Source organism: Delphinus delphis, chromosome 9 (assembly GCF_949987515.2).
Source record: "Delphinus delphis chromosome 9, mDelDel1.2, whole genome shotgun sequence".
Classification (NCBI taxonomy): domain Eukaryota; kingdom Metazoa; phylum Chordata; class Mammalia; order Artiodactyla; family Delphinidae; genus Delphinus; species Delphinus delphis.
In genome coordinates, this window is record NC_082691.1 from 104,298,877 (window position 1) to 104,310,613 (window position 11,737).

General features: G+C 51.7%; 1 pseudogene; it reads right to left on the reverse strand.

The window, feature by feature from the left end:
• Positions 1 to 11,713, reverse strand: part of LOC132430579 (epithelial cell adhesion molecule-like) — a 95,128-nt pseudogene extending 83,415 nt beyond the window's left edge.
• Positions 11,714 to 11,737: the final 24 nt, after the last annotated feature.

Sequence of the window (11,737 nt, forward strand, 5' to 3'; positions counted from 1 at the left end):
CGCGTTTTAGTTGTGGCACGTGGGACCATTTTTGTGGCATGTGGGCTCCTCTCTAGTTGTGGCGCGTGGGCTCGGTAGTTGCAGTGCGTGGGCTTAGTTGCCCTGAGGGATGTGGGATCTTAGTTCCCCAACCAGGGATCAAACCCGCATCCCCCGCATTGGAAGGCGGATTCTTAACCACTGGACCGCCAGGAAAGTTCCACCATCTGCTTTCTGACTATGAATTTGACTCCTCCAGGGACCTCATATAAGTGAATCTCCAAGTATTACTCTTTCTGTGACTCATTTGTTTCACCTGGAGTATCGTCCTCAAGGTCTATCCCTATTGCAGCAGGTGACAGACGTCCTTCCTTTTTAAGGCAGAATCATATTCCATTGTGTCGATGGACCTCGCTTTGTTTATCCGTCATCCACTGATGGACACTTACGGTGCTTCCACCTTTTGGCTACATAATGCCGCCACGAACACAGGACACAGATACCTGTTCGAATCCCTGCTTTCCCTTCTTTCAGGTATAAATCCGGAAGTGGACTTGCTGAATTGCACGGTAGTTTTATGTTTAACTTTTTGACAAAGTCACTCTCCTACTTTCCGTACGGGTGGCACCATCTTACACCACCACCACCAGTACACAGGCTCCAACTGCTCCATGTTCTCTCGCCAACACTTATCTTTTGTTTCTGTTTTTAGAAACAGCCAACCTCGCGGGCGTGAGGTGGCACCTCATGACGGGGCTGGTTTGCGTCTCCCTGATGATTAGTGATGCTGAGCGCGTCTTCACGTGCTTATTGGCCGTCAGTCTGTCTCCTTTGCTTCCTCCATCTTTTACACACGTTCTTGTTGAAATCTGCTGGGGTCCAGACCCCCTACGTGTCCAAGCACCTTCCCAGCATCCCCCATCCTCCCTCCCACCCTCGCTTGATCCCACAGGCCGACCCGCTCCTCCTCCAGAACCCAGGGTCACCAGCCAGCTGGACGGCAGCACCACCCGCCCGGATCCGCTGGGAACCTCCCCCTTCCCTCCGCATCCCCGAGGAATTCCAGAAACCCTCCCTGTTATGCAGCTGGGCCAGACTCGTACCCTGGGCAGCCCCTGTCCTCTCTGTGTTGCTACCGTCACCCACTTTATCCCTCGGGGCCCTGTCCCCCATTCCCCCCAGCTCACCCCCAAACCTGGCTGAAAAACAGGTTGTCATTTTTCCACTTTTCCTCTTTCTTGTTAATCTTGAACAAGGGCACATACGAACGCCCTTTTCCTTTTTCTGTTTTAAAGATTTTGTTGCCAATAACCACAGGCAAAGCGACAAAGGATTAAAAACAGCAACAAACCAGGGAAGCACAGACATTCTCAGAGTTGCTGTCCCCAGGCTGTACCCCTCGCTCACTTCTGAGGCAGGAAGTGGAGCCAGGCCTTTCCACCTTCTGTCCTGAGGATGGGGGTCTCTGCCCCACCCTGTCTCCGGCCGCAGCCAAGTAGAAGACACAATGCCCTCTTCTCCCTCACGGACCCTGGACCGAAGGGCCACTCGGCAGGGGTCATGGGCTCTGTGCTCCGAGAACTTCTGGGGGGGGCGGCTCATCCCAAGGGGCCACAGACCCCACCAGCTACACCTGGTCCCAGGCACGGAGGGGAGAAAAGGCACAGCGAACCCCACACTCTACCCCAGAGCTCCCGGCTCCCGGCTCCCCTCCAGCCCCACCAGGTGAGCCAACATCGCGTCGTGGCCTGTCCCCCCAGGCAGTTACTGCCACACCTGGTCCTGGCCCATCCAGGTCTGATCGTCTCCCAGAGCAAAGAGTGAGAGCATGACCACCCCGAGCTCCCGAGACGCCCCACGCCTGGAGCAGCAAGGCACCCCAGGGCTCTGCAAAGTGTTTCTAAACAGAAATCCAGTTCTGCTAACTTTCACCAAACAGGTTGACAGCAGCAACTCTGCTCAGCCAGACCGGCAGCTGCAGGCCACGCCGGACGTGACATGTCCAGGCACACGTGGGTCACACCACCAGTGTGTATTTCAGCCCACGGCTACCGCACTGCAGCCCCTGATGTGGCTTATAGGTCATCTTAACTCAGAAACCACTTCATAATCCGCGTCCTTCTCGCGTGTATATAATAGTAACAAAACCTTAGCACCCCCTGTAAGCAGACGGGAAGGGGCCGTGAACACATTTTCCGCCAGGCGGAGCTTTGCTATACATCTCACGGCAAAGCACTTAGGAAAACAACCTGAGCTTAAACGTGAACTTGGACACAGTATACGCATCAGGGTAAAAACAAAGCTGCTGTAACTGGGCGATGAAAGATGACAGACTTAGGCAGATGTTTAGCTCTCTCTCCTGAAATCATGTGGACATGAGCAGACTGTGCTTCACGGGTCATTCCACAGGGCCTGTGTCTCCTCTGTCCTGACGGTGTCATCTTGTCTGCAGGGTAGAAGCCGGCTCACCTTTCCGTCCACATTCTCTGTTGCAGGAATAAGGGGAGACTAAGAAGGGACTCAGGAAAGCACTTTGTCTTTAAAGAGATGTCCCAGGGACTTCCCTGGTGGCGCTGTGGTTAAGAATCCACCTGCCAATGCAGGGGACACGGCTTCGATCCCTGGTCCGGGAAGATCCCACGTGGCGAGGATCAACTAAGCCCGTGCTCCACGACTAATGGAGCCCACGTGCTCTAGAGCCCACGAGCCACGACTACTGAGCCCGCACGCTGCAACTACCGAAGCCCACGCACCTAGAGCCCATGCTCTGCAACAAGAGAGGCCACCGCAATGAGACGAGTAGCCCCCACTCGCCTCAACTAGAGACAGCCCGTGCGCAGCAACGAAGACCCAACGCAGCCAAAAATACATACATATATACATATGTACATAAGTATATAAATACATTAATTAATTAATTAATTAATTAGTTTAAAAAAAGAGATGACCCAGAAGTGGCTCAGGCATGTCTGCTCACATCCCATTGGCCCACGGCCACACCTGCACTCAAGGGAGCCTGGGAAGTGTCATCACGTGTCCAGCTAAAATTCAGGGTGTTCTGTTAGTAAATCCCTGTTTTATACATCTTATTAAAGTACACAAGGTATTAGTATAATGATACACATATAATTTTTAAATACACTGACACACTTATTTAGGGTGAGAGCTAACCCTCGTTTAACCAACAGAAACATGTGATCAAAAAAGGTCTGCAGAGAGTAGACACTGCTTCGGGAAAGATCCCCGGCGTTCTTCTTACTTGCTGCAAGTCATAATAAATCCTTCCTTCTCCAGAAAAAATTAAGGTCTGCAGACATCAGCCCAGGGGATAAAGCCTAAGTTACTGAGCATGTCCCTCGGGGTTTGGCCCTAGGAACTCCCCTCCTTCCTCCAGACACTGACCCGACCCCCCAGCCGTGCTCACGCCCGCCCCCACTGCCCGTCTCCACGTGACAGGCTCGAGCCTCTCACCCCTGAGGGGCACGTCTGTGCTCCCATGGCATCCTGTGTGAACCTCTGTGAGGAAACGTGCATCGGACGGTGGCCCCACGTCTCTGGCTGCAGGACACAGTGCTCCTCGCATGTGGCCACGTCCTAACCCCTGGAGCCTGGGACCATGGCGCCCTGCACGACAGCGGGACTCTGCACATGCGGTTAAGTCAAGGCTCTTGAGATGGGGAGACCGTCCTGGATTACCCAGGAGGGTCTTCAGAAGTGACAGAGGGAAGCTGCAGAGTCAGAGAAGGAGACAGGAAGACAGAAGCAGACGTCAGGCTGATATAGGAGGGGCCACGAACCCAGGGTAGGGGGGTCTCCAGGAGCTGGGAGAGGCAGGGAGCCTCCAGAAGGAGCGCAGCCTGTGATGCCTCGATTTTAACTCACTCAAACCCATTTCGGACTTCCATCCTCCAGAACTCTTAAGACAAGAAATGGGCATTATTTTGAGCCACAAGTTTATGACAATTTGCTACTACAGTCCTGTGAAGCTCACACGATGCCCTTCTCTACCAGCTTGTGAGCTTGTAGAGGACACAGGTAGATGCCTGAGCTTCTGTATACAGTGTATACAGCAGATGCTCAATGAGGGTTTGGGGGTGTGGGTAGGAAGGAGGAGGGAGGGCAGCAGCTTCCAACTCAGATGGGCCTGGATTTGAATCCCTGCTCTGTCACTCATGTGCAACAGCTCTGAGCAAATTTCTTAATTCGGGACTCAAATTCTTCACAGCTAGGTAACAGATGACACCTATCCTTCAGGTGTTTATGAAGGTTAAATAACAGAGGCCAGGGACTTCCCTGGTGGTGCAGTGGTTAAGACCCCACGCTCTCAATGCAGGAGGCCCGGGTTTGATCCCTGGTCAGGGAACTAGATCCCACATGCATGCCGCAACTAAGCGTCCACGTGCTGCAACGAAGACCCGGCGCAGACAAACAAATAAATATTAAAAAATAATAATGATAACAGAGGCCATGTTGGGCGTCTGCATTTTGGACAATAACCAAGGAAGACAGGGCTGTGAGGCATGAGACGCTGACCACCCACCTCTCCTCTTCCCTGATTCCACAGTCTCCTCCCGGCTACGCCCCCGCCCTCTAGAAATCCCCGTCTGGACAGTGAACTTGCCTGCCATCTCCGCCTCTTCCCCGCCCACGCCCACGCCTCCAGGCTTGGCACCTGGCTGTCCCGTGCCACCTGCTGTGCAGCTGTCCCACAGACCTGTCCTTCCCTCTGTGTTAGTTTCCTGGGGCCTCTGTAACGAAGCACCAAACTGGGGGCCTTAAAACAACAGGCATTTCTTGTCTCTCCGTTCTGGAGACCAGCAGTCTGAAATCAAGGTGCTGTCAGCACCGCGCTCCCTCTGAAGGCTCTGGGGAGGGCCCTTCCTGCGCCTTGCAGCTTCGGGGGCTCCCGGCCACCCTCGGCTTCCTCAGCCTGCAGCTGCATCTCTCCACCCTCTGCCTCCATCATGACGTGGCCTTTCTCTGTGTCCTCTCTCTCCGTGGCTCTGTCCCTCTTCTTATTAGGACACCAGTCATGTTGGATTAAGGGCCAGCCCTGCTCCGGCATGGCCTCATCTTGACTAACCACAGCTGCAATGACCCAATTTCCAAATAAGGTTGTAGTCTGAGGTCCCAGAAAGGACACGAATTTGGGGTGACGCTACTCAACCCAGTGCAGCCTCTTAGCCACAGCCACCTACCATCGTCTGAGTCCACTGTCGTCACTCCCTGGAGACGGGGCCAGGCACACATCCTCTTCCACAGCCCATCCCGCCTAAGCAGCTCTGTCCGCCCACGCGAGTACGACTCAGCCGCGCCCCGGCCCCGCCTCGCCGGACCCCATGGCCCGCGAGGCTCTTCCTCGCCACTGCGGCCGCCCAACTCCAGGGCCACGCCGTGGCGTGTCACCATCACCCACAGCTGCTGTCCCTCTGGAACCCCCCGCGCGACCGCAGTCTCTCCTCCAGATCGTGTATCCAGTAACGCATGTGTAGGTGCCTGGGTTATGCCCGCAGACAAAACACAGATGCCGCACGCGGGAGGGAACACCGAGCTCTCACGGCACTCTGCGCGGTTCTCCCTCCCGGGGCGCCGCTGCCACCCCCACCCCCGGGCCTCCGCCCACGTCCATGAACCACTCCCCGATACGCTAACCTTCCCTGCCCCGGTGTCCTTCCTTTGTTGCACCTGGAAAAACCCAGTTTCTCTTGCCCCCAGATGGTGCACAAAGGAATCATCGCGCCACCCTGCAGACCCTGTGGAGGCCCGGCACGAAGCCCCAGGAGGCCCTCGCTTGGCCAGCTCACCCCTCACTCCGAAGCCTCCAGCAAACTCGAAAGCCCTGAGGGCGGCGCCCTGGAGCCCACCCTCCAGGCCCACCGCTTGCGGGCCCAGGCCTTCCTCAGGGGCGCCCTCCTGGGGACAGCCAACCCCTACTCACCCCACACCCGTCCCTCCTCAGCAGGACTCTTCAGGAGTTACTCACACTTTCTCCCCCTTTTCTCTCTCTTTCTACTGGAATCTTCCATCAGCACTTAAATGCGTGTCTCTCCCGTCTTGAAAACAAGAGAAAACACCTCAGCCCACGCTCCCCTCCAGCCCTGTTCTCCCCTCCTTGCCCAACCTGGCTCCTTATGAAGCAGCAGCCTGACTCCGCACTGTCCCCCCCAAGTTCCCCACGTCCCATCACGGCCTCCTTCGGACAGGAGCTGGCCTCTGCCTCTGCTGACCCTCCTTCGTGGAACACACCTCTCCGGGTTTCTTTTTTCCCCTTTAACGTGGAAGAAGCGTTTACAGACTTGCACGTCATCCTTGCTCAGGGCCCATGCTGATCACTGCGTCGTTGCGTTTAGTGTCTGTGCTGCGAACGGGAGCGTCTCTCTGGGTTTCCTAACCACATTCCTTTTCCTGTTTCTGGACCTTCCATCCCAGTGCCCTTTGCAGCCTTTTCCTAATCTCCGCCCCCAGGGCCACCAACGCTCATTCATTCCTCACCCCACACACCCTGCCTTCGTGCATCCTCCAAAGACTCTGGCCGCCATTTGCAGAGGTCTCTGTAAATCAAAGGGTTGGGCTCTCACGCATCTTTTTTCCCCTTCTGAGTGACTGACACAGGAATGGACCATCTGACCCAACTGGACCTGCAGAAGCAGCCCTGGGCTCTTCCTACAGCTTCAGACTCCGACAATGCACTCGCCGTGGGCTCTGGATCCCCAGCAGCTACAGGGGGTGCTGAGAACCAGAATCAGAACCGCGGAGGACATGGTGACCAAGGGACAAACTTGACCAACCAGAGAAGGGAGACAGAAAACTAAAGATACTCTTTTTTTTTCTTTTCCCCAAAGGACTGTTCTTGTAAAACATGTTTGTTCTCCACAGCCTGTATGGGAGACATGGTGCACGACCAGGCAAGTGGATGTGTTTCCTCGGACAGCTGCAGCCACGTCGGTAAGGCTCTGCCTTGTATTTCCTCCTTCACTGGTTCACTCACTTCATTCCCTCACTCGTGTTGAGATGACACTTATCAATAAAGTCTTAGCAAACAAGCGAAGACACTCCCCAACATACAGGAAGAATACCATCCTGCTATCAAGACGAAGACACACACACTTCACACCCACTGGGCTAACTAGAATCAAAAAGTCAGATAACAACCAGCATTGGTGAGGGTGTGGAGAAATCAGAACCTTCATATGCTGCTGGTGGGAATGTGAAATGGTACAGCTGCTCTGGAAGAGTCCAGCAGTTCCATAAACAATTAAAGACAGTTACTAGAGGGTCAGCAAGTCTACTCTCAGCAGTTCCCCCCGAGAGAAGGGAACACATATGTCCACACAGAAACTCACACACAAATGTTTGTAAGAAGCATTATTCATCATAGACAAACAGTGGAAACAACACAATTGCCCATCCACTGGTGAGTAAACAAAATGTGGTATTTCCACATAATGGGATATTACTCAGTCGTAAAAAGGAATGAAGTACTGGTACGTGGTTGCAATGAGGATGAACCTTGAAAACATCACGCTAAGTGATAGAATCAAACACAAAAGACCACATATTATATCATTCCATTCATATGAAACTCCAGAACCTATAGAGACAGAAAAGAGATTAGTAGTTGCCTAGGGCTGGGGAGTGGAAGCTGGAGGGTGGGATGGGAGGCGCATGAGGGGAACGATAGCTCGGCACACACAGCTGCTTTCAGGGCGATGAAATGTCCTAACACTGGCTGTGGTGATGGTTGCACAACTCTGTGCATGTACTAAGAGCTATTGAATTGTACACTTCAGACGGGTGAATTACATGATTAGTGAATTTTATCTCAACAACGCTGCTAAAAAGTGATGACATGGTCTATGCATGAGCTCCGAAGGCCTGGTTCCACTATACGCAAAGTATGATCCTACTTGTGTTTTTTTGTTTGTTTTTTTTAAAAAAACACACACATACGTGCATAGGAAAAATATCTGGAAATACCCCAAAAAGTTACAGTGAGTGTCTCTAGGTGGTGGGAATTATGGATTTTCTTAAAATGTATTTTCACATGTTGTCTGAATGTTTTACAATAAGCACGTGATGTTTTTCTATTTAAAAATAATATACTGGGCTTCCCTGGTGGCCAGTGATTAAGAATCCACCTGGCGATGCAGGGGACATGGGTTTGAGTCCTGGTCCGGGAAGATCTCACATGCCGCAGAACAACTAAGCCTGGGCACCACAACTACTGGGGTTGCGCTCTAGAGCTCATGAACCACAACTACTGAGCCTGCGAGCTGCAACTACTAAAGCCCTCATGCCTGGAGCCAGTGCTCTGCAACAAGAGAAGCCACCGCAATGAGGAGACCACGCACCGCAACAAACAGTAGCCCCCTATCGCCTCAGCTAGAGAAAGCCCGCGCACAGGAACAAAGACCCAACGCAGCCAAAAATAAATAAATAAATAAAATTTAAAAATAATAATAATATACTTAATCATCTACCCTAATTTCAAAAATAGGTTATTTAAATAGATTATTTTTAAAATGGTTATTAGTGTTACAATTAAAAGGACAGTAGGAATACAGACTAAGAGCCATAGATTGCCCACCACACGATGTCTTAAAGTTCTTAGAACAGCCCCCCACACACACCGCCCATGATCCCACGATTCGTCTGTGTCCAGAAGAGCTACTGAGCATCGTGCCCTTAGTGAGTGGTCTGGGGAGAAGGCACGGGACTGGGTTTAGTTCCTAAGGGACAGTAAACTCCCCTTGTGTAACAGCACATCTATAATGATTAATATAAAGTGGTACAATTAAGAACCAAATGGGACCCTCATGAACACATTTGCCCAGACACTTAACTCAGAGTCACTGACTGGGGCTGGAGAGAATAGAGCCCATTATGCTGAACAGAGAAACTGCATCAATGACAGCCTCGCTGGAGATAATGGCATTTCAAACTCTCAAAATATTTGAATATGGTTTCTGATATCGAGGCTGCGGTCTCCAGACAGTAAATCCAAATCCTTCCGCTGTCATTCCCCTAGACTGACTTCTTTCGTGGGATCAGACTCCACAGGCATTTAGGCAAACCACACACCCTGGGGATGCAGTGACCAACGCTACCTGAGATAGAGGCCATGCTGACAGCCCTCGGCAGGGACCAGACGAAATGCAGCTCACAGGCATCCCTCCCGCCTTCCCACGGGTCCCCGGGGCCTCTGTGTGGCTTCAGGAGCCCCCCGGTTCACAGAGTCCCAGTACAGACGCCAGAGGGGATGGAGGACCAGAGGCTAGGCTGCATTAACATCTGCTCCGGTAGAGAGAAAAAGGTCACTGAGTGGACAGACCCTAACACACCAATTAGCTAATGGAATTCACAGTCCTTTTCTGCACAGCAGACAGACAACACAGGAACCCATAAAGTTTTTTTATAAGATATGTACTTGGACATAAGGAACATTGAAATTGAAAGATACTGGGAGAGTCTGCATGGCCATGCAGAATGGCAAGAGAAAAAAGATGAAGAAAACTATCTTAGATCCCAGAAGACAGATACGCTGATTTCTGTGCTGCCGGGAATCCCTGTCTACAGCAGTTCAGTAGGTAAGCAGAGAGCTGTCACCTTGGTTTATTGGGCCTCATATATCTGAATAAACCAGGTTTTGAAAGCAGATGTGCAAAACCTTCCTGTATCTACTGGTGTTGCCCAACTGAATCCATGACACACCTACATTTCAGGGTCAAGGCTGCGATGTATATGCGTCTCCATGAGGTTAAGAGCTTGATTTACATCAGTGCTTCCTAACCTGTGTGTATGGGACTTGAACTTGAGGGTGGGGTAGGGGAGACCCAGCACAGCCCTCTGATGGTTGAAGAAGGGATGACTCTCAATTATACAGCATCCCATCGTACTGACGTGCCACCTTTTATCGGACCAGTTTCCTGTTGCTTGATAGCTGGGCAGCTTTTTGGAACTTTGTGGGTTCCAACATTACCGTGAAGGTATACACACACACACACGGACACACACACACATTCAGACACACACACACACACACAGAAAAACATATCTTCATGTACTTATGCAGACTTCCAGAGAGAAGAGAGAAAGGCCACTTGGAGCCTTTCAAGGCTCCAAGCCTTTCTTGGATTCCTTGGAGCCAAAACTACTTTGAACCTTTGGGAACAAAGTACATAGTTGTGACCAGGGCAGAGAGAGGAAAGCCTGGCCCTGCCTGCCCACAGGCAGAGCTGAAGACGGAACCCTCCTTTCCACCAACTCCTGCTTTGTCTGGGTCAGGCTCAAGAAATGAAAACAAGTCACATTATTAGCAAATGCTGTCTCGATTGAACATAACCATTGGAGAGCAATTTTGGTTATAATCCACAGTGACAACAGTCTTTTATGTTTTCACAGAAGTAGAAGATTAGGTTAAGTTCATGCCACGTTGGCATCATGGACCGGGGGTAGGACATCCACACAATCAGGCTGTGTCTAGCCCGTCAGGTAAAGGAGACAAAGAAGAGAAACCAGTTCTGACCCTGGGGCAACAGGAACACGCTAACAAGGCAACTGTCTTTTGTAGCGCCTCTCAGGTTTCCTAAGGAAACACCGCTATGGTCTGGGACAGTAAACATATCCACTGCCAGCATTACTTTTCCTTGAAGTCTTCTGATTACTATTAGAAATTCTTGTGAATCCTACCCCCACTCTCCAAATCAAATTTGAGAAATGTTGATACCTCTGGAAGATGTTCAGGTTTTTTTTAACCTTCTGGCATAAAGCCAGAAACCCTGATGTGGAAGATGCCACACAATATGGTATTTCACACTGCCTAAGCCTGTAGGGTCTCTTGGCCGTGAGAGAATTTGCTATTTAGAGCACAAACTTCCTCTCAATCTCTGCTCACCCGCAGACAGTACAAAAGACCATAGACTTTCTCTACTGTTTTTCAAGGACATCTTAATAATACGACCTTGCTCAACAAGATGTGGGTTTTCAGTCGGCGAGGAGCCTGCCTCCTCTTTAAATGGTGAGACCCATGTGGCAAACGGGGTATAAATATATTACATCAGCAAGATAAAACAACGTCTTATTTTTTCATGAGTGGTTTTGATGGTTTGTTTTCCCATGAAAGGAAAGTTAGAAACTAGAAGAAATTATTTTATGAAAATTTCATCACTTTCATTTTCATAAAGGATCTTATGTCGTAAGTTTTCAGAACCACTCTGGTGGCTGGGAAACATAAAAGTACCCTTAACAACACGCACATCCTTGCACACACGATAAACAACTCATACCTCCGAGCCCTTACTACGCATGCCAGCACCTTCTGGTCACTGCACACACGAACCCGCTTTAAATTAGCAGCTGTGGTGTCAGGAGTCTCAGGGAGCAGGACAGGGGATAGAGATCAGAGTATTATCAAGTGTCAGGCAGGTGCAGAGAGTGACCAGCTGGCGAGGCCTCACTGGAGAAGTTTTGAAATGGGCCACGCCTGCGTCAGGGTCTGGGGACTAAGGTGTTCAACCACCCGACGGCAGGCCCGCGGCTGCCAATTGCTGGAAACGGCCCTCCCGCCGCCGTCCGGTCCGAACCTGCGCGGGGAGCCGCCCGCCCGAGGTCCGGGGCGCTCTCGGCCAGCCCCGTCCGTCAGCCTGTGCCCCACTCCCCGGCCCCGTCCGTCGGTCAGTCCCGCAGCCTGTCGACACAGCCCCGCAGCGCCGTGCATGGGTCCGCCGTCGGGCATTCCCCGCATTCCCGTCCATCGGTC